Raw genomic sequence first — 22,464 nt, forward strand, 5'->3', positions numbered from 1 at the left:
GTCAGAGAGTGATAGAGAGTGATAGAGAGTTTCCGAGAGTGTCAGAGAGTGATAGAGAGTGATGGAGAGTGATAGAGAGTGATAGAGAGTGTCAATGAGTGATAGTGAGTGTCTGAGAGTGTCAGAGAGTGATAGAGAGTGATAGAGAGTGTCTGAGAGTGTCTGAGAGTGATAGTGAGTGTCAGAGAGTGTCAGAGAGTGTCAGAGAGTGATAGAGAGTGTCAGAGAGTGTCAGATAGTGATAGAGAGTGATAGAGAGTTTCAGACAGTGCCAGAGAGTGTCTGAGAGTGTCAGAGAGTGATAGAGAGTGCCCGAGAGTGTCAGAGAGTGATAGAGAGTGATAGAGAGTGATAGAGAGTGTCAATGAGTGTCAGAGAGTGATAGAGAGTGTCAGAGAGTGATAGAGAGTGCCCGAGAGTGTCAGAGAGTGATAGAGAGTGATAGAGAGTGATAGAGAGTGATAGAGAGTGTCAATGAGTGATAGTGAGTGTCTGAGAGTGCCAGAGAGTGATAGTGAGTGTCTGAGAGTGTCTGAGAGTGTCAGAGAGTGTCAGAGAGTGTCTGAGAGTGTCAGAGAGCGATAGAGAGTGTCAGAGAGTGTCAGAGAGTGATAGAGAGTGATAGAGAGTGATAGAGAGTTTCAGAGAGTGTCAGAGAGTGTCTGAGAGTGTCAGAGAGTGTCAGAGAGTGTCAGAGAGTGATAGAGAGTGATAAAGAGTTTCAGAGAGTGTCAGAGAGTGTCAGAGAGTGTCAGAGAATGTCAGAGAGTGATAGAGAGTGATAGAGAGTTTCAGAGAGTGTCAGAGAGTGGCAGAGAGTGGCAGAGAGTGTCTTAGATTGTCAGAGTGTGATAGAGAGTGTCAGAGAGTGTCAGAGAGTGATAGAGAGTGATAGAGAGTTTCAGAGAGAGTCAGAGAGTGTATGAGAGTGTCAGAGAGTGATAGAGAGTGTCAGAGAGTGTCAGAGAGTGTCAGAGAGTGATAGAGAGTGATAGAGAGTTTCAGAGAGTGTTAAAGAGTGTCAGAGAGTGTCTGAGAGTGTCAGAGATTGACAGAGAGTGATAGAGAGTGATAGAGAGTGATGGAGAGTGTCAGAGAGTGTCAGAGAGTGTCTGAGAGTGTCAGAGAGTGATAGAGAGTGATAGAGAGTGTCAGAGAGTGTCAGAGAGTGTCAGAGAGTGATAGTGAGTGTCAGACAGTGTCAGAGAGTGTCAGAGTGTGACAGAGAGTGTCAGAGAGTGTCAGAGAGTGATAGAGAGTGATGGAGAGTGTCAGAGAGTGATAGAGAGTGTCAGAGAGTGTCAGAGAGTGTCAGAGAGTGTTAAAGAGTGCCAGAGAGTGTCTGAGAGTGTCAGAGAGTGATAGAGTGTGTCATAGAGTGTCAGAGAGTGTCAGAGAGTGATAAAGAGTGATAGAGAGTGATGGAGAGTGTCAGAGAGTGTCAGAGAGTGTCTGAGAGTGTCAGAGAGTGATAGAGAGTGATAGAGAGTGTCAGAGAGTGTCAGAGAGTGTCAGAGTGTGTCAGAGAGTGATAGTGAGTGTCAGACAGTGTCAGAGAGTGTCAGAGTGTGATAGAGAGTGTCAGAGAGTGTCAGAGAGTGATAGAGATTGATGGAGAGTGTCAGAGAGTGTCGGAGAGTGTCAGAGAGTGATAGAGAGTGATAGAGAGTGTCAGAGAGTGTCAGAGAGTGATAGAGAGTGTCAGAGAGTGTCAGAGAGTTTCAGAGAGTGATAGTGAGTGTCAGACAGTGTCAGAGAGTGTCAGAGAGTGATAGAGAGTGTCAGAGAGTGTCAGAGAGTGATAGAGAGTGATAGAGAGTGTCAGAGAGTGTCAGAGAGTGATAGAGAGTGTCAGAGAGTGTCAGAGAGTTTCAGAGAGTGATAGTGAGTGTCAGACAGTGTCAGAGAGTGTCAGAGAGTGTCAGAGAGTGATAGAGAGTGATAGAGAGTGTCAGAGAGTGTCAGAGAGTGATAGAGAGTGTCAGAGAGTGTCAGAGAGTTTCAGAGAGTGATAGTGAGTGTCAGACAGTGTCAGAGAGTGTCAGAGAGTGATAGAGAGTGTCAGAGAGTGTCAGAGAGTGTCAGAGAGTGTTAGAGAGTGATAGTGAGTGTCTGAGAGTGTCAGAGAGTGATAGAGAGTGTCTGAGAGTGTCAGAGAGTGATAGAGAGTGATAGAGAGTGTCAGAGAGTGATAGAGAGTGATAGAGAGTGTCAGAGAGTGATAGAGTGTGTCAGAGAGTGTCAGAGAGTGTCAGAGAGTGATAGAGAGTGATAGAGAGTTTCAGAGAGTGTTAAAGAGTGTCAGAGAGTGTCTGAGAGTGTCAGAGAGCGATAGAGTGTGTCAGAGAGTGTCAGAGAGTGTCAGAGAGTGATAGAGAGTGATAGAGAGTGATGGAGAGTGTCAGAGAGTGATAGTGAGTGTCAGACAGTGTCAGAGAGTGTCAGAGTGTGATAGAGAGTGTCAGAGAGTGTCAGAGAGTGATAGAGAGTGATGGAGAGTGTCAGAGAGTGTCTGACAGTGTCAGAGAGTGATAGAGAGTGATAGAGAGTGTCAGAGAGTGTCAGAGAGTGATAGAGAGTGTCTGAGAGTGTCTGAGAGTGTCAGAGAGTGTCTGAGAGTGTCTGAGAGTGTCAGAGAGTGATAGAGTGTGTCAGAGAGTGTCAGAGAGTGTCAGAGAGTGATAGAGAGTGATAGAGAGTGATGGAGGGTGTCAGAGAGTGTCAGAGAGTGTCAGAGAGTGATAGAGTGTGTCAGAGAGTGTCAGAGAGTGTCAGAGAGTGATAGAGAGTGATAGAGAGTGATGGAGGGTGTCAGAGAGTGTCAGAGAGTGTCAGAGAGTGATAGAGTGTGTCAGAGAGTGTCAGAGAGTGTCAGAGAGTGATAGAGAGTGATAGAGAGTGATGGAGGGTGTCAGAGAGTGTCAGAGAGTGTCAGAGAGTGTTAGAGAGTGATAGAGAGTGTCTGAGAGTGTCTGAGAGTGTCTGAGAGTGTCTGAGAGTGTCAGAGAGTGATAGAGTGTGTCAGAGAGTGTCAGAGAGTGTCAGAGAGTGATAGAGAGTGATAGAGAGTGATGGAGGGTGTCAGAGAGTGTCAGAGAGTGTCAGAGAGTGATAGAGTGTGTCAGAGAGTGTCAGAGAGTGTCAGAGAGTGATAGAGAGTGATAGAGAGTGATGGAGGGTGTCAGAGAGTGTCAGAGAGTGTCAGAGAGTGATAGAGTGTGTCAGAGAGTGTCAGAGAGTGTCAGAGAGTGATAGAGAGTGATAGAGAGTGATGGAGGGTGTCAGAGAGTGTCAGAGAGTGTCAGAGAGTGTTAGAGAGTGATAGTGAGTGTCTGAGAGTGTCAGAGAGTGATAGAGAGTGATAGAGAGTGTCAGAGAGTGATTGAGAGTGATAGAGATTGTCAGTGAGTGTCAGAGAGTGTCAGAGAGTGGTAGTGAGTGTCTGAGAGTGTCAGAGAGTGATAGTGAGTGTCTGAGAGTGTCAGAGATTGATGGAGAGCGATAGAGAGTGTCAGAGAGTGATAGAGAGTGATAGAGAGTGTCAGTGAGTGTCAGAGAGTGTCAGAGAGTGATAGTGAGTGTCTGAGAGTGTCAGAGAGTGTCAGAGATTGATAGTGAGTGTCTGAGAGTGTCAGAGAGTGATAGAGAGAGCTAGAGAGTGTCAGAGAGTGATAGAGAGTGATAGAGAGTGATAGAGAGTGTCAGTGAGTGTCAGAGAGTGTCAGAGTGTGATAGTGAGTGTCAGAGAGTGATAGTGAGTATCTGAGAGTGTCAGAGAGTGTGTGAGAGTGTCTGAGAGTGTCTGAGAGTGTCAGAGAGTGTCAGAGAGTGATAGAGAGTGTCAGAGAGTGTCAGAGAGTGTCAGAGAGTGATAGAGAGTGATAGAGAGTGATAGAGAGTTTCAGAGAGTGCCAGAGAGTGTCTGAGAGTGTCAGAGAGTGATAGAGAGTGATAGAGAGTTTCCGAGAGTGTCAGAGAGTGATAGAGAGTGATGGAGAGTGATAGAGAGTGATAGAGAGTGTCAATGAGTGATAGTGAGTGTCTGAGAGTGTCAGAGAGTGATAGAGAGTGATAGAGAGTGTCTGAGAGTGTCTGAGAGTGATAGTGAGTGTCAGAGAGTGTCAGAGAGTGTCAGAGAGTGATAGAGAGTGTCAGAGAGTGTCAGATAGTGATAGAGAGTGATAGAGAGTTTCAGACAGTGCCAGAGAGTGTCTGAGAGTGTCAGAGAGTGATAGAGAGTGCCCGAGAGTGTCAGAGAGTGATAGAGAGTGATAGAGAGTGATAGAGAGTGTCAATGAGTGTCAGAGAGTGATAGAGAGTGTCAGAGAGTGATAGAGAGTGCCCGAGAGTGTCAGAGAGTGATAGAGAGTGATAGAGAGTGATAGAGAGTGATAGAGAGTGTCAATGAGTGATAGTGAGTGTCTGAGAGTGCCAGAGAGTGATAGTGAGTGTCTGAGAGTGTCTGAGAGTGTCAGAGAGTGTCAGAGAGTGTCTGAGAGTGTCAGAGAGCGATAGAGAGTGTCAGAGAGTGTCAGAGAGTGATAGAGAGTGATAGAGAGTGATAGAGAGTTTCAGAGAGTGTCAGAGAGTGTCTGAGAGTGTCAGAGAGTGTCAGAGAGTGTCAGAGAGTGATAGAGAGTGATAAAGAGTTTCAGAGAGTGTCAGAGAGTGTCAGAGAGTGTCAGAGAATGTCAGAGAGTGATAGAGAGTGATAGAGAGTTTCAGAGAGTGTCAGAGAGTGGCAGAGAGTGGCAGAGAGTGTCTTAGATTGTCAGAGTGTGATAGAGAGTGTCAGAGAGTGTCAGAGAGTGATAGAGAGTGATAGAGAGTTTCAGAGAGAGTCAGAGAGTGTATGAGAGTGTCAGAGAGTGATAGAGAGTGTCAGAGAGTGTCAGAGAGTGTCAGAGAGTGATAGAGAGTGATAGAGAGTTTCAGAGAGTGTTAAAGAGTGTCAGAGAGTGTCTGAGAGTGTCAGAGATTGACAGAGAGTGATAGAGAGTGATAGAGAGTGATGGAGAGTGTCAGAGAGTGTCAGAGAGTGTCTGAGAGTGTCAGAGAGTGATGGAGAGTGTCAGAGAGTGTCAGAGAGTGTCTGAGAGTGTCAGAGAGTGATAGAGAGTGATAGAGAGTGTCAGAGAGTGTCAGAGAGTGTCAGAGAGTGATAGTGAGTGTCAGACAGTGTCAGAGAGTGTCAGAGTGTGACAGAGAGTGTCAGAGAGTGTCAGAGAGTGATAGAGAGTGATGGAGAGTGTCAGAGAGTGATAGAGAGTGCCAGAGAGTGTCAGAGAGTGTCAGAGAGTGTTAAAGAGTGCCAGAGAGTGTCTGAGAGTGTCAGAGAGTGATAGAGTGTGTCATAGAGTGTCAGAGAGTGTCAGAGAGTGATAAAGAGTGATAGAGAGTGATGGAGAGTGTCAGAGAGTGTCAGAGAGTGTCTGAGAGTGTCAGAGAGTGATAGAGAGTGATAGAGAGTGTCAGAGAGTGTCAGAGAGTGTCAGAGTGTGTCAGAGAGTGATAGTGAGTGTCAGACAGTGTCAGAGAGTGTCAGAGTGTGATAGAGAGTGTCAGAGAGTGTCAGAGAGTGATAGAGATTGATGGAGAGTGTCAGAGAGTGTCGGAGAGTGTCAGAGAGTGATAGAGAGTGATAGAGAGTGTCAGAGAGTGTCAGAGAGTGATAGAGAGTGTCAGAGAGTGTCAGAGAGTTTCAGAGAGTGATAGTGAGTGTCAGACAGTGTCAGAGAGTGTCAGAGAGTGATAGAGAGTGTCAGAGAGTGTCAGAGAGTGATAGAGAGTGATAGAGAGTGTCAGAGAGTGTCAGAGAGTGATAGAGAGTGTCAGAGAGTGTCAGAGAGTTTCAGAGAGTGATAGTGAGTGTCAGACAGTGTCAGAGAGTGTCAGAGAGTGTCAGAGAGTGATAGAGAGTGATAGAGAGTGTCAGAGAGTGTCAGAGAGTGATAGAGAGTGTCAGAGAGTGTCAGAGAGTTTCAGAGAGTGATAGTGAGTGTCAGACAGTGTCAGAGAGTGTCAGAGAGTGATAGAGAGTGTCAGAGAGTGTCAGAGAGTGTCAGAGAGTGTTAGAGAGTGATAGTGAGTGTCTGAGAGTGTCAGAGAGTGATAGAGAGTGTCTGAGAGTGTCAGAGAGTGATAGAGAGTGATAGAGAGTGTCAGAGAGTGATAGAGAGTGATAGAGAGTGTCAGAGAGTGATAGAGTGTGTCAGAGAGTGTCAGAGAGTGTCAGAGAGTGATAGAGAGTGATAGAGAGTTTCAGAGAGTGTTAAAGAGTGTCAGAGAGTGTCTGAGAGTGTCAGAGAGCGATAGAGTGTGTCAGAGAGTGTCAGAGAGTGTCAGAGAGTGATAGAGAGTAATAGAGAGTGATGGAGAGTGTCAGAGAGTGTCAGAGAGTGTCAGAGAGTGTCTGAGAGTGTCAGAGAGTGATAGAGAGTGATAGAGAGTGTCAGAGAGTGTCAGAGAGTGTCAGAGTGTGTCAGAGAGTGATAGTGAGAGTCAGACAGTGTCAGAGAGTGTCAGAGTGTGATAGAGAGTGTCAGAGAGTGTCAGAGAGTGATAGAGATTGATGGAGAGTGTCAGAGAGTGTCTGAGAGTGTCAGAGAGTGATAGAGAGTGATAGAGAGTGTCAGAGAGTGTCAGAGAGTGATAGAGAGTGTCAGAGAGTGTCAGAGAGTTTCAGAGAGTGATAGTGAGTGTCAGACAGTGTCAGAGAGTGTCAGAGAGTGTCAGAGAGTGTCAGAGAGTGTCAGAGAGTGTCAGAGAGTGATAGTGAGTGTCTGAGAGTGTCAGAGAGTGATAGAGAGTGTCTGAGAGTGTCAGAGAGTGATAGAGAGTGATAGAGAGTGTCAGAGAGTGATAGAGAGTGATAGAGAGTGTCAGAGAGTGATAGAGAGTGTCAGAGAGTGTCAGAGAGTGTCAGATAGTGATAGAGAGTGATAGAGAGTTTCAGAGAGTGTTAAAGAGTGTCAGAGAGTGTCTGAGAGTGTCAGAGAGTGATAGAGTGTGTCAGAGAGTGTCAGAGAGTGTCAGAGAGTGATAGAGAGTGATAGAGAGTGATGGAGAGTGTCAGAGAGTGTCAGAGAGTGTCTGAGAGTGTCAGAGAGTGATAGAGAGTGATAGAGAGTGTCAGAGAGTGTCAGAGAGTATCAGAGAGTGATAGTGAGTGTCAGACAGTGTCAGAGAGTGTCAGAGTGTGATAGAGAGTGTCAGAGAGTGTCAGAGAGTGATAGAGAGTGATGGAGAGTGTCAGAGAGTGTCTGAGAGTGTCAGAGAGTGATAGAGAGTGATAGAGAGTGTCAGAGAGTGTCAGAGAGTGATAGAGAGTGTCAGAGAGTGTCAGAGAGTGTTAAAGAGTGTCAGAGAGTGTCTGAGAGTGATAGAGAGTGATAGAGAGTGATGGAGAGTGATGGAGAGTGTCAGAGAGTGTCAGAGAGTGTCTGAGAGTGTCAGAGAGTGATAGAGAGTGATAGAGAGTGTCAGAGAGTGTCAGAGAGTGTCAGAGAGTGTCTGAGAGTGTCAGAGAGTGATAGAGTGTGTCAGAGATTGTCAGAGAGTATCAGAGAGTGATAGAGTGTGTCAGAGATTGTCAGAGAGTATCAGAGAGTGATAGAGAGTGATAGAGAGTGATGGAGAGTGTCAGAGAGTGTCAGAGAGTGTCTGAGAGTGTCAGAGAGTGATAGAGAGTGATAGAGAGTGTCAGAGAGTGTCAGAGAGTGTCAGAGAGTGATAGAGAGTGTCAGAGAGTGTCAGAGAGTGATAGAGAGTGATGGAGAGTGTCAGAGAGTGTCTGAGAGTGTCAGAGAGTGATAGAGAGTGATAGAGAGTGTCAGAGAGTGTCAGAGAGTGATAGAGAGTGTCAGAGAGTGTCAGAGAGTGTCAGAGAGTGATAGTGAGTGTCAGACAGTGTCAGAGAGTATCAGAGAGTGATAGAGAGTGTCAGAGAGTGTCAGAGAGTGACAGAGAGTGTTAGAGAGTGATAGTGAGTGTCTGAGATTGTCAGAGAGTGATAGAGAGTGTCTGAGAGTGTCAGAGAGTGATAGAGAGTGATAGAGAGTGTCAGAGAGTGATAGAGAGTGATAGAGAGTGTCAGTGAGTGTCAGAGAGTGATAGAGAGTGATAGAGAGTGTCAGAGAGTGTCAGAGAGTGTCAGAGAGTGTCTGAGAGTGTCAGAGAGTGTCAGAGAGTGATAGAGTGTGTCAGAGAGTGTCAGAGAGTATCAGAGAGTGATAGAGAGTGATAGAGAGTGATGGAGAGTGTCAGAGAGTGTCAGAGAGTGTCTGAGAGTGTCAGAGAGTGATAGAGAGTGATAGAGAGTGTCAGAGAGTGTCAGACAGTGTCAGAGAGTGTCAGAGAGTGTCAGAGTGTGATAGTGAGTGTCAGAGAGTGTCAGAGAGTGATAGAGAGTGATGGAGAGTGTCAGAGAGTGTCTGAGAGTGTCAGAGAGTGATAGAGAGTGATAGAGAGTGTCAGAGAGTGTCAGAGAGTGATAGAGAGTGTCAGAGAGTGTCAGAGAGTGTCAGAGAGTGATAGTGAGTGTCAGACAGTGTCAGAAGGTATCAGAGAGTGATAGAGAGTGTCAGAGAGTGTCAGAGAGTGACAGAGAGTGTTAGAGAGTGATAGTGAGTGTCTGAGATTGTCAGAGAGTGATAGAGAGTGTCTGAGAGTGTCAGAGAGTGATAGAGAGTGATAGAGAGTGTCAGAGAGTGATAGAGAGTGATAGAGAGTGTCAGTGAGTGTCAGAGAGTGTCAGAGAGTGGTAGTGAGTGTCTGAGAGTGTCAGAGAGTGTCAGAGAGTGATAGTGAGTGTCTGAGAGTGTCAGAGAGTGATAGAGAGCGATAGAGAGTGTCAGAGAGTGATAGAGAGTGATAGAGAGTGTCAGTGAGTGTCAGAGAGTGTCAGAGAGTGATAGTGAGTGTCTGAGATTGTCAGAGAGTGATAGAGAGTGTCTGAGAGTGTCAGAGAGTGATAGAGAGTGTCAGTGAGTGTCAGAGAGTGTCAGAGAGTGGTAGTGAGTGTCTGAGAGTGTCAGAGAGTGTCAGAGAGTGATAGTGAGTGTCTGAGAGTGTCAGAGAGTGATAGAGAGCGATAGAGAGTGTCAGAGAGTGATAGAGAGTGATAGAGAGTGTCAGTGAGTGTCAGAGAGTGTCAGAGATTGATAGTGAGTGTCTGAGATTGTCAGAGAGTGATAGAGAGTGTCTGAGAGTGTCAGAGAGTGATAGAGAGTGATAGAGAGTGTCAGAGAGTGATAGAGAGTGATAGAGAGTGTCAGTGAGTGTCAGAGAGTGATAGAGAGTGATAGAGAGTGTCAGAGAGTGTCAGAGAGTGTCTGAGAGTGTCAGAGAGTGTCAGAGAGTGATAGAGTGTGTCAGAGAGTGTCAGAGAGTATCAGAGAGTGATAGAGAGTGATAGAGAGTGATGGAGAGTGTCAGAGATTGTCAGAGAGTGTCTGAGAGTGTCAGAGAGTGATAGAGAGTGATAGAGAGTGTCAGAGAGTGTCAGAGAGTGTCAGAGAGTGTCAGAGTGTGATAGAGAGTGTCAGAGAGTGTCAGAGAGTGATAGAGAGTGATGGAGAGTGTCAGAGAGTGTCTGAGAGTGTCAGAGAGTGATAGAGAGTGATAGAGAGTGTCAGAGAGTGATAGAGAGTGATAGAGAGTGTCAGTGAGTGTCAGAGAGTGTCAGAGAGTGGTAGTGAGTGTCTGAGAGTGTCAGAGAGTGTCAGAGAGTGATAGTGAGTGTCTGAGAGTGTCAGAGAGTGATAGAGAGCGATAGAGAGTGTCAGAGAGTGATAGAGAGTGATATAGAGTGTCAGTGAGTGTCAGAGAGTGTCAGAGAGTGATAGTGAGTGTCTGAGAGTGTCAGAGAGTGTCAGAGATTGATAGTGAGTGTCTGAGAGTGTCAGAGAGTGATAGAGAGTGTCTGAGAGTGTCAGAGAGTGATAGAGAGTGCTAGAGAGAGTCAGAGAGTGATAGAGAGTGATAGAGAGTGATAGAGAGTGTCAGAGAGTGTCAGAGAGTGACAGAGAGTGTTAGAGAGTGATAGTGAGTGTCAGACAGTGTCAGAGAGTATCAGAGAGTGATAGAGAGTATCAGAGAGTGTCAGAGAGTGACAGAGAGTGTTAGAGAGTGATAGTGAGTGTCTGAGATTGTCAGAGAGTGATAGAGAGTGTCTGAGAGTGTCAGAGAGTGATAGAGAGTGATAGAGAGTGTCAGAGAGTGATAGAGAGTGATAGAGAGTGTCAGTGAGTGTCAGAGAGTGTCAGAGAGTGGTAGTGAGTGTCTGAGTGTGTCAGAGAGTGTCAGAGAGTGATAGTGAGTGTCTGAGAGTGTCAGAGAGTGATAGAGAGCGATAGAGAGTGTCAGAGAGTGATAGAGAGTGATAGAGAGTGTCAGTGAGTGATAAAGAGTGATAGAGAGTGATAGAGAGTGTCAGTGAGTGTCAGAGAGTGTCAGAGTGTGATAGTGAGTGTCAGAGATTGATAGTGAGTGTCTGAGAGTGTCAGAGAGTGTCTGAGAGTGTCTGAGTGTGTCTGAGAGTGTCAGAGAGTGTCAGAGAGTGATAGAGAGTGATAGAGAGTGTCAGAGACTGTCAGAGAGTGTCTGAGAGTGTCAGAGAGTGATAGAGAGTGATAGAGAGTGTCAGAGAGTGATAGAGAGTGATAGAGAGTGTCAGAGAGTGATAGTGAGTGTCAGAGAGTGTCAGAGAGTGTCAGAGAGTGATAGAGAGTGTCAGAGAGTGTCAGAGAGTGTCAGAGAGTGTCAGAGAGTGATAGAGAGTGATAGAGAGTTTCAGAGAGTGCCAGAGAGTGTCTGAGAGTGTCAGAGAGTGATAGAGAGTGATAGAGAGTTTCCGAGAGTGATAGTGAGTGTCTGAGAGTGTCTGAGAGTGATAGAGAGTGATAGAGAGTGTCTGAGAGTGTCTGAGAGTGATAGTGAGTGTCAGAGAGTGTCAGAGAGTGTCAGAGAGTGATAGAGAGTGTCAGAGAGTGTCAGATAGTGATAGAGAGTGATAGAGAGTTTCAGACAGTGCCAGAGACTGTCTGAGAGTGTCAGAGAATGATATAGAGTGATACAGAGTTCCCGTGAGTGTCAGAGAGTGATAGAGAGTGATAGAGAGTGATAGAGAGTGTCAATGAGTGATAGTGAGTGTCTGAGAGTGTCAGAGAGTGATAGAGAGTGATAGAGAGTGTCAGTGAGTGTCAGAGAGTGTCAGAGAGTGATAGTGAGTGTCTGAGAGTGTCAGAGAGTGTCAGAGAGTGATAGTGAGTGTCTGAGAGTGTCAGAGAGTGTCTGAGAGTGTCTGAGAGTGTCAGAGAGTGTCAGAGAGTGATAGAGAGTGTCAGAGAGTGTATGAGAGTGTCTGAGAGTGTCAGAGAGTGTCAGAGAGTGATAGAGAGTGTCAGAGAGTGTCAGAGAGTGATAGTGAGTGTCTGAGAGTGTCAGAGAGTGATAGAGAGTGATAGAGAGTGTCAGAGAGTGATAGAGAGTGATAGAGAGTTTCAGAGAGTGTTAAAGAGTGTCAGAGAGTGTCTGAGAGTGTCAGAGAGTGATAGAGAGTGATAGAGAGTGTCAGAGAGTGTCAGAGAGTGTCAGAGAGTGATAGAGAGTGATAGAGAGTGATAGAGAGTGTCAGAGAGTGTCTGAGAGTGTCAGAGAGTGATGGAGAGTGTCAGAGTGTGTCAGAGAGTGTCAGAGAGTGATAGAGAGTGTCAGAGAGTGTCAGAGAGTGTCTGAGAGTGATAGAGAGTGATAGAGAGTGATAGAGAGTGTCAGAGAGTGTCAGAGAGTGTCAGAGAGTGATAGAGAGTGTCAGAGTGTGTCAGAGAGTGTCAGAGAGTGATAGAGAGTTTCAGAGAGTGTCAGAGAGTGTCTGAGAGTGTCAGAGATTGATAGAGAGTGATAGAGAGTGATAGAGAGTGTCTGAGAGTGTCTGAGAGTGATAGTGAGTGTCAGAGAGTGTCAGAGAGTGTCAGAGAGTGATAGAGAGTGTCAGAGAGTGTCAGAGAGTGATAGAGAGTGATAGAGAGTTTCAGACAGTGCCAGAGAGTGTCTGAGAGTGTCAGAGAGTGATAGAGAGTGATAGAGAGTGCCCGAGAGTGTCAGAGAGTGATAGAGAGTGATAGAGTGATAGAGAGTGATAGAGAGTGTCAATGAGTGATAGTGAGTGTCTGAGAGTGTCAGAGAGTGATAGAGAGTGTCAGTGAGTGTCAGAGAGTGTCAGAGAGTGATAGTGAGTGTCTGAGAGTGTCAGAGAGTGTCAGAGAGTGATAGTGAGTGTCTGAGAGTGTCAGAGAGTGTCTGAGAGTGTCTGAGAGTGTCTGAGAGTGATAGTGAGTGTCAGAGAGTGTCAGAGAGTGTCAGAGAGTGATAGAGAGTGTCAGAGAGTGATAGAGAGTGATAGAGAGTTTCAGACAGTGCCAGAGAGTGTCTGAGAGTGTCAGAGAGTGCCCGAGAGTGTCAGAGAGTGATAGAGAGTGATAGAGTGATAGAGAGTGATAGAGAGTGTCAATGAGTGATAGTGAGTGTCTGAGAGTGTCAGAGAGTGATAGAGAGTGTCAGTGAGTGTCAGAGAGTGTCAGAGAGTGATAGTGAGTGTCTGAGAGTGTCAGAGAGTGTCAGAGAGTGATAGTGAGTGTCTGAGAGTGTCAGAGAGTGTCTGAGAGTGTCTGAGAGTGTCAGAGAGTGTCAGAGAGTGATAGAGAGTGTCAGAGAGTGTCTGAGAGTGTCAGAGAGTGTCAGAGAGTGATAGAGAGTGTCAGAGAGTGTCAGAGAGTGTCAGAGAGTGTTAAAGAGTGTCAGAGAGTGTCTGAGAGTGTCAGAGAGTGATAGAGTGTGTCAGAGAGTGTCAGAGAGTGTCAGAGAGTGATAGAGAGTGTCAGAGTGTGTCAGAGAGTGTCAGAGAGTGATAGAGAGTTTCAGAGAGTGTCAGAGAGTGTCTGAGAGTGTCAGAGATTGATAGAGAGTGATAGAGAGTGATAGAGAGTGTCTGAGAGTGTCTGAGAGTGATAGTGAGTGTCAGAGAGTGTCAGAGAGTGTCAGAGAGTGATAGAGAGTGTCAGAGAGTGTCAGAGAGTGATAGAGAGTGATAGAGAGTTTCAGACAGTGCCAGAGAGTGTCTGAGAGTGTCAGAGAGTGATAGAGAGTGATAGAGAGTGCCCGAGAGTGTCAGAGAGTGATAGAGAGTGATAGAGTGATAGAGAGTGATAGAGAGTGTCAATGAGTGATAGTGAGTGTCTGAGAGTGTCAGAGAGTGATAGAGAGTGTCAGTGAGTGTCAGAGAGTGTCAGAGAGTGATAGTGAGTGTCTGAGAGTGTCAGAGAGTGTCAGAGAGTGATAGTGAGTGTCTGAGAGTGTCAGAGAGTGTCTGAGAGTGTCTGAGAGTGTCTGAGAGTGATAGTGAGTGTCAGAGAGTGTCAGAGAGTGATAGAGAGTGTCAGAGAGTGATAGAGAGTGATAGAGAGTTTCAGACAGTGCCAGAGAGTGTCTGAGAGTGTCAGAGAGTGCCCGAGAGTGTCAGAGAGTGATAGAGAGTGATAGAGTGATAGAGAGTGATAGAGAGTGTCAATGAGTGATAGTGAGTGTCTGAGAGTGTCAGAGAGTGATAGAGAGTGTCAGTGAGTGTCAGAGAGTGTCAGAGAGTGATAGTGAGTGTCTGAGAGTGTCAGAGAGTGTCAGAGAGTGATAGTGAGTGTCTGAGAGTGTCAGAGAGTGTCTGAGAGTTCAGAGAGTGTCAGAGAGTGATAGAGAGTGTCAGAGAGTGTCTGAGAGTGTCAGAGAGTGTCAGAGAGTGATAGAGAGTGTCAGAGAGTGTCAGAGAGTGTCAGAGAGTGTTAAAGAGTGTCAGAGAGTGTCTGAGAGTGTCAGAGAGTGATAGAGTGTGTCAGAGAGTGTCAGAGAATGTCAGAGAGTGATAGAGAGTGATAGAGAGTAATGGAGAGTGTCAGAGAGTGTCAGGGAGTGTCTGAGAGTGTCAGAGATTGATAGAGAGTGATAGAGAGTGTCAGAGAGTGTCAGAGAGTGTCAGAGAGTGTCAGAGAGTGATAGTGAGTGTCAGACAGTGTCAGAGAGTGTCAGAGTGTGATAGAGAGTGTCAGAGAGTGTCAGAGAGTGATAGTGAGTGTCTGAGAGTGTCAGAGAGTGATAGAGAGTGATAGAGAGTGTCAGAGAGTGATAGAGAGTGATAGAGAGTTTCAGAGAGTGTTAAAGAGTGTCAGAGAGTGTCTGAGAGTGTCAGAGAGTGTCAGAGAGTGTCAGAGAGTGTTAAAGAGTGTCAGAGAGTGTCTGAGAGTGTCAGAGAGTGATAGAGTGTGTCAGAGAGTGTCAGAGAATGTCAGAGAGTGATAGAGAGTGATAGAGAGTAATGGAGAGTGTCAGAGAGTGTCAGGGAGTGTCTGAGAGTGTCAGAGATTGATAGAGAGTGATAGAGAGTGTCAGAGAGTGTCAGAGAGTGTCAGAGAGTGTCAGAGAGTGATAGTGAGTGTCAGACAGTGTCAGAGAGTGTCAGAGTGTGATAGAGAGTGTCAGAGAGTGTCAGAGAGTGATAGTGAGTGTCTGAGAGTGTCAGAGAGTGATAGAGAGTGATAGAGAGTGTCAGAGAGTGATAGAGAGTGATAGAGAGTTTCAGAGAGTGTTAAAGAGTGTCAGAGAGTGTCTGAGAGTGTCAGAGAGTGTCAGAGAGTGATAGTGAGTGTCTGAGAGTGTCAGAGAGTGTCTGAGAGTGTCTGAGAGTGTCAGAGAGTGTCAGAGAGTGATAGAGAGTGTCAGAGAGTGTATGAGAGTGTCTGAGAGTGTCAGAGAGTGTCAGAGAGTGATAGAGAGTGTCAGAGAGTGTCAGAGAGTGATAGTGAGTGTCTGAGAGTGTCAGAGAGTGATAGAGAGTGATAGAGAGTGTCAGAGAGTGATAGAGAGTGATAGAGAGTTTCAGAGAGTGTTAAAGAGTGTCAGAGAGTGTCTGAGAGTGTCAGAGAGTGATAGAGAGTGATAGAGAGTGTCAGAGAGTGTCAGAGAGTGTCAGAGAGTGATGGAGAGTGTCAGAGTGTGTCAGAGAGTGTCAGAGAGTGATAGAGAGTGTCAGAGAGTGTCAGAGAGTGTCTGAGAGTGATAGAGAGTGATAGAGAGTGATAGAGAGTGTCAGAGAGTGTCAGAGAGTGTCAGAGAGTGATAGAGAGTGTCAGAGTGTGTCAGAGAGTGTCAGAGAGTGATAGAGAGTTTCAGAGAGTGTCAGAGAGTGTCTGAGAGTGTCAGAGATTGATAGAGAGTGATAGAGAGTGATAGAGAGTGTCTGAGAGTGTCTGAGAGTGATAGTGAGTGTCAGAGAGTGTCAGAGAGTGTCAGAGAGTGATAGAGAGTGTCAGAGAGTGTCAGAGAGTGATAGAGAGTGATAGAGAGTTTCAGACAGTGCCAGAGAGTGTCTGAGAGTGTCAGAGAGTGATAGAGAGTGATAGAGAGTGCCCGAGAGTGTCAGAGAGTGATAGAGAGTGATAGAGTGATAGAGAGTGATAGAGAGTGTCAATGAGTGATAGTGAGTGTCTGAGAGTGTCAGAGAGTGATAGAGAGTGTCAGTGAGTGTCAGAGAGTGTCAGAGAGTGATAGTGAGTGTCTGAGAGTGTCAGAGAGTGTCAGAGAGTGATAGTGAGTGTCTGAGAGTGTCAGAGAGTGTCTGAGAGTGTCTGAGAGTGTCTGAGAGTGATAGTGAGTGTCAGAGAGTGTCAGAGAGTGTCAGAGAGTGATAGAGAGTGTCAGAGAGTGATAGAGAGTGATAGAGAGTTTCAGACAGTGCCAGAGAGTGTCTGAGAGTGTCAGAGAGTGCCCGAGAGTGTCAGAGAGTGATAGAGAGTGATAGAGTGATAGAGAGTGATAGAGAGTGTCAATGAGTGATAGTGAGTGTCTGAGAGTGTCAGAGAGTGATAGAGAGTGTCAGTGAGTGTCAGAGAGTGTCAGAGAGTGATAGTGAGTGTCTGAGAGTGTCAGAGAGTGTCAGAGAGTGATAGTGAGTGTCTGAGAGTGTCAGAGAGTGTCTGAGAGTGTCTGAGAGTGTCAGAGAGTGTCAGAGAGTGATAGAGAGTGTCAGAGAGTGTCTGAGAGTGTCAGAGAGTGTCAGAGAGTGATAGAGAGTGTCAGAGAGTGTCAGAGAGTGTCAGAGAGTGTTAAAGAGTGTCAGAGAGTGTCTGAGAGTGTCAGAGAGTGATAGAGTGTGTCAGAGAGTGTCAGAGAGTGTCAGAGAGTGATAGAGAGTGTCAGAGTGTGTCAGAGAGTGTCAGAGAGTGATAGAGAGTTTCAGAGAGTGTCAGAGAGTGTCTGAGAGTGTCAGAGATTGATAGAGAGTGATAGAGAGTGATAGAGAGTGTCTGAGAGTGTCTGAGAGTGATAGTGAGTGTCAGAGAGTGTCAGAGAGTGTCAGAGAGTGATAGAGAGTGTCAGAGAGTGTCAGAGAGTGATAGAGAGTGATAGAGAGTTTCAGACAGTGCCAGAGAGTGTCTGAGAGTGTCAGAGAGTGATAGAGAGTGATAGAGAGTGCCCGAGAGTGTCAGAGAGTGATAGAGAGTGATAGAGTGATAGAGAGTGATAGAGAGTGTCAATGAGTGATAGTGAGTGTCTGAGAGTGTCAGAGAGTGATAGAGAGTGTCAGTGAGTGTCAGAGAGTGTCAGAGAGTGATAGTGAGTGTCTGAGAGTGTCAGAGAGTGTCAGAGAGTGATAGTGAGTGTCTGAGAGTGTCAGAGAGTGTCTGAGAGTGTCTGAGAGTGTCTGAGAGTGATAGTGAGTGTCAGAGAGTGTCAGAGAGTGTCAGAGAGTGATAGAGAGTGTCAGAGAGTGATAGAGAGTGATAGAGAGTTTCAGACAGTGCCAGAGAGTGTCTGAGAGTGTCAGAGAGTGCCCGAGAGTGTCAGAGAGTGATAGAGAGTGATAGAGTGATAGAGAGTGATAGAGAGTGTCAATGAGTGATAGTGAGTGTCTGAGAGTGTCAGAGAGTGATAGAGAGTGTCAGTGAGTGTCAGAGAGTGTCAGAGAGTGATAGTGAGTGTCTGAGAGTGTCAGAGAGTGTCAGAGAGTGATAGTGAGTGTCTGAGAGTGTCAGAGAGTGTCTGAGAGTGTCAGAGAGTGTCAGAGAGTGATAGAGAGTGTCAGAGAGTGTCTGAGAGTGTCAGAGAGTGTCAGAGAGTGATAGAGAGTGTCAGAGAGTGTCAGAGAGTGTCAGAGAGTGTTAAAGAGTGTCAGAGAGTGTCTGAGAGTGTCAGAGAGTGATAGAGTGTGTCAGAGAGTGTCAGAGAATGTCAGAGAGTGATAGAGAGTGATAGAGAGTAATGGAGAGTGTCAGAGAGTGTCAGGGAGTGTCTGAGAGTGTCAGAGATTGATAGAGAGTGATAGAGAGTGTCAGAGAGTGTCAGAGAGTGTCAGAGAGTGTCAGAGAGTGATAGTGAGTGTCAGACAGTGTCAGAGAGTGTCAGAGTGTGATAGAGAGTGTCAGAGAGTGTCAGAGAGTGATAGAGAGTGATAGAGAGTGTCAGATAGTGATAGAGAGTTTCAGACAGTGCCAGAGAGTGTCTGAGAGTGTCAGAGAGTGATAGAGAGTGCCCGAGAGTGTCAGAGAGTGATAGAGAGTGATAGAGAGTGATAGAGAGTGATAGAGAGTGTCAATGAGTGTCAGAGAGTGATAGAGAGTGTCAGAGAGTGATAGAGAGTGCCCGAGAGTGTCAGAGAGTGATAGAGAGTGATAGAGAGTGATAGAGAGTGATAGAGAGTGTCAATGAGTGATAGTGAGTGTCTGAGAGTGCCAGAGAGTGATAGTGAGTGTCAGAGAGTGATAGAGAGTGTCAGAGAGTGTCTGAGAGTGTCAGAGAGTGATAGAGAGTGTCAGAGAGTGTCAGAGAGTTTCAGAGAGTGATAGAGAGTGATAGAGAGTTTCAGAGAGTTTCAGAGAGTTTTAAAGGTGTCAGAGAGTGTCTGAGAGTGTCAGAGAGTGACAGAGTGTGTCAGAGAGTGTCAGAGAGTGTCAGAGAGTGATAAAGAGTGATAGAGAGTGATGGAGAGTGTCAGAAAGTGTCAGAGAGTGTCTGAGAGTGTCAGAGAGTGATAGAGAGTGATAGAGAGTGTCAGAGAGTGTCAGAGTGTGTCAGAGAGTGTCAGAGAGTGATAGTGAGTGTCAGACAGTGTCAGAGAGTGTCAGAGTGTGATAGAGAGTGTCAGAGAGTGTCAGAGAGTGATAGAGAGTGATGGAGAGTGTCAGAGAGTGTCAGAGAGTGTCAGAGAGTGATAGAGAGTGATAGAGCGTGATGGAGAGTGTCAGAGAGTGATAGAGAGTGTCAGAGAGTGTCAGAGAGTGTCAGAGAGTGTTAAAGAGTGCCAGAGAGTGTCTGAGTGTCAGAGAGTGATAGAGTGTGTCAGAGAGTGTCAGAGAGTGTCAGAGAGTGATAGAGAGTGATAGAGAGTGATGGAGAGTGTCAGAGAGTGTCAGAGAGTGTCTGAGAGTGTCAGAGAGTGATAGAGAGTGATAGAGAGTGTCAGAGAGTGTCAGAGAGTGTCAGAGTGTGTCAGAGAGTGATAGTGAGTGTCTGACAGTGTCAGAGAGTTTCAGAGTGTGATAGAGAGTGTCAGAGAGTGTCAGAGAGTGATAGAGATTGATGGAGAGTGTCAGAGAGTGTCTGAGAGTGTCAGAGAGTGATAGAGAGTGATAGAGAGTGTCAGAGAGTGTCAGAGAGTGATAGAGAGTGTCAGAGAGTGTCAGAGAATGTCAGAGAGTGTTAGAGAGTGATAGTGAGTGGCTGAGAGTGTCAGAGAGTGATAGAGAGTGTCTGAGAGAGTCAGAGAGTGATAGAGAGTGATAGAGAGTGTCAGAGAGTGATAGAGAGTGATAGAGAGTGTCAGAGAGTGATAGAGAGTGTCAGAGAGTGTCAGAGAGTGTCAGAGAGTGATAGAGAGTGATAGAGAGTTTCAGAGAGTGTTAAAGAGTGTCAGAGAGTGTCTGAGAGTGTCAGAGAGTGATAGAGTGTGTCAGAGAGTGTCAGATAGTGTCAGAGAGTGATAGAGAGTGATAGAGAGTGATGGAGAGTGTCAGAGAGTGTCAGAGAGTGTCTGAGAGTGTCAGAGAGTGATAGAGAGTGATAGAGAGTGTCAGAGAGTGTCAGAGAGTGTCAGAGAGTGATAGTGAGTGTCAGACAGTGTCAGAGAGTGTCAGAGTGTGATAGAGAGTGTCAGAGAGTGTCAGAGAGTGATAGAGAGTGATGGAGAGTGTCAGAGAGTGTCTGAGAGTGTCAGAGAGTGATAGAGAGTGATAGAGAGTGTCAGAGAGTGTCAGAAAGTGATAGAGAGTGTCAGAGAGTGTCAGAGAGTGTTAGAGAGTGATAGTGAGTGATAGAGAGTGATGGACAGTGTCAGAGAGTGCCAGAGAGTGTCTGAGAGTGTCAGAGTGCGATAGAGAGTGATAGAGAGTGTCAGAGAGTGTCAGAGAGTGTCAGAGTGTGTCAGATAGTGTCAGAGAGTGTTAAAGAGTGCCAGAGAGTGTCTGAGAGTGTCAGAGAGTGATAGAGTGTGTCAGAGAGTGTCAGAGAGTGTCAGAGAGTGATAGAGAGTGATAGAGAGTGATGGACAGTGTCAGAGAGTGTCAGAGAGTGTCTGAGAGTGTCAGAGTGTGATAGAGAGTGATAGAGAGTGTCAGAGAGTGTCAGAGAGTGTCAGAGTGTGTCAGATAGTGATAGTGAGTGTCAGACAGTGTCAGAGAGTGTCAGAGTGTGATAGAGAGTGTCAGAGAGTGTCAGAGAGTGATAGAGATTGATGGAGAGTGTCAGAGAGTGTCTGAGAGTGTCAGAGAGTGATAGAGAGTGATAGAGAGTGTCAGAGAGTGTCAGAGAGTGATAGAGAGTGATAGAGAGTGTCAGAGAGTGTCAGAGAGTGATAGAGAGTGTCAGAGAGTGTCAGAGAGTGTCAGAGAGTGATAGTGAGTGTCAGACAGTGTCAGAGAGTGTCAGAGAGTGTCTGAGAGTGTCTGAGAGTGTCTGAGAGTGTCAGAGTGTGATAGAGAGTGATAGAGAGTGTCAGAGAGTGTCAGAGAGTGTCAGAGTGTGTCAGATAGTGATAGTGAGTGTCAGACAGTGTCAGAGAGTGTCAGAGTGTGATAGAGAGTGTCAGAGATTGTCAGAGAGTGATAGAGATTGATGGAGAGTGTCAGAGAGTGTCTGAGAGTGTCAGAGAGTGATAGAGAGTGATAGAGAGTGTCAGAGAGTGTCTGAGAGTGTCAGAGAGTGATAGAGAGTGATAGAGAGTGTCAGAGAGTGTCAGAGAGTGATAGAGAGTGTCAGAGAGTGTCAGAGAGTGTCAGAGAGTGATAGTGAGTATCAGAGAGTGTCAGAGAGTGTCAGAGAGTGTCTGAGAGTGTCTGAGAGTGTCAGAGAGTGTCAGAGAGTGATAGAGAGTGTCAGAGAGTGTCTGAGAGTGTCTGAGAGTGTCAGAGAGTGATAGAGAGTGTCAGAGTGTGTCAGAGAGTGTCAGAGAGTGATAGAGAGTGTCAGAGAGTGTCAGACAGTGATAGAGAGTGATAGAGAGTGATAGAGAGTTTCAGAGAGTGTCAGAGAGTGGCAGGGAGTGTCTGAGATTGTCAGAGAGTTATAGAGAGTGTCAGAGAATGTCAGAGAGTGATAGAGAGTGATAGAGAGGGTCAGAGAGTGTCAGAGAGTGATAGAGAGTGTCAGAGAGTGATAGAGAGTGTGAGAGAGTGTCAGAGTGTGTCAGAGAGTGTCAGAGTGTGTCAGAGAGTGACAGAGAGTGCTAGAGAGTGAGAGAGAGAGTTTCAGAGAATGTCAGAGTGTGTCAGAGAGTGTCTGAGAGTGTCTGAGAGTGTCAGAGAGTGATAGAGAGTGATAGAGTGTGTCAGAGAGTGTCAGAGAGTGATAGTGAGTGTCTGAGAGTGTCTGAGAGTGTCAGAGAGTGTCAGAGAGTGATAGGGAGTGTCAGAGAGTGTCAGAGTGTGTCAGAGAGTGATAGAGAGTGATAGAGAGTTTCAGAGAGTGTCAGAGAGTGTCTGAGAGTGTCAGAGAGTGATAGAGAGTGTCAGAGAGTGTCAGAGAGTGATAGAGAGTGATAGAGAGTGATAGAGAGTTTCAGAGAGTGTCAGAGAGTGGCAGGGAGTGTCTGAGATTGTCAGAGAGTTATAGAGAGTGTCAGAGAATGTCAGAGAGTGATAGAGAGTGATAGAGAGGGTCAGAGAGTGTCAGAGAGTGTCTGAGAGTGTCAGAGAGTGATAGAGAGTGTCAGAGAGTGTCAGAGAGTGTCAGAGAGTGACAGAGGGTGGCATTGTTAGTTAGAAATAGTGTAACAACTGCTGAAAGAATTTTCGAGGAGGATCTGCCGACTGAGGCACTGTGGGTTGAGGTCAGGAACAGGAAAGGAGCAGTCACCTTGATGGGAGTTTTCTATAGGCCCCCCAATAGCAGCAGGGAGGTGGAAGAGCAGATTGGGAAACAGATTTTGGAAAGGAGCAGAAGTCACAGGGTAGTAATTATGGGGGATTTCAACTTCCCAAATATTGATTGGCAACTCTTTAGATCGAATAGTTTGGATGGGGTAGTGTTTGTGCAGTATGTCCAGGAAGCTTTTCTGACTCAGTATGTAGACTGCCCGACCAGAGGGGAGGCAATATTGGATTTGGTACTAGGTAATGAACCAGGGCAAGTGATAGAGCTGTTGGTGGGCGAGCACTTTGGAGATAGTGATCACAATTCTGTAGCATTCACTGTGGTAATGGAGAGGGATAGGTATGTGCAACAGGGCAAGGTTTACAATTGGGGGAAGGGTAGATATGATGCTGTCAGGCAGGAACTGAGGAGCATAAGTTGGGAGCATATGCTGGCAGGGAAGGGCACGGTCGAAATGTGGAACTTTTTCAAGGAGCAGATAGTAGGGGCCATTGATAAGCATGTCCCTGTCAGACAGGGAAGGGATGGTCATGTGAGGGAACCGTGGTTGACAAGAGAGGTTGAGAGTCTTGTTAGGAAGAAGAAGGATGCGTATATAAAGTTGAGGAAAAAGGGCACAGGCATAGCTCTGGAGGGATACAAGATGGCCAGGAAGGATCTGAAGAAAGGGATTAGGAGAGCTAAGAGAGGGCATGAAAAATGCTTGGCGGGTAGGATAAAAGAAAACCCCAAGGCCTTTTACGCGTATGTCAGAAATATGAGGATGACTAGGGGGACCATAGGTCCGGTCAAGGACAATAGCGGGAGACTGTGTGTTGAGCCGGAAGAGATAAGTGAGGTTTTGAATGAGTACTTCTCTTCGGTATTTACGAATGAGAAGGGGTGTATTACTGAAGAGGACGGTGGGAAGCAGACTGGTAAGCTCGAGGAAGTGCTCGTTAGGAGGGAAGATGTGTTGGGGTTTTTGAATAACTTGAAGATAGACAAGTCTCCCGGGCCTGACGGGGTATATCCAAGGATGTTATGGGAAGCAAGGGATGAAATTGCAGAGCCGCT

Source organism: Heterodontus francisci, chromosome 6, assembly GCF_036365525.1.
Source record: "Heterodontus francisci isolate sHetFra1 chromosome 6, sHetFra1.hap1, whole genome shotgun sequence".
NCBI classification, from domain to species: Eukaryota; Metazoa; Chordata; class Chondrichthyes; order Heterodontiformes; family Heterodontidae; genus Heterodontus; species Heterodontus francisci.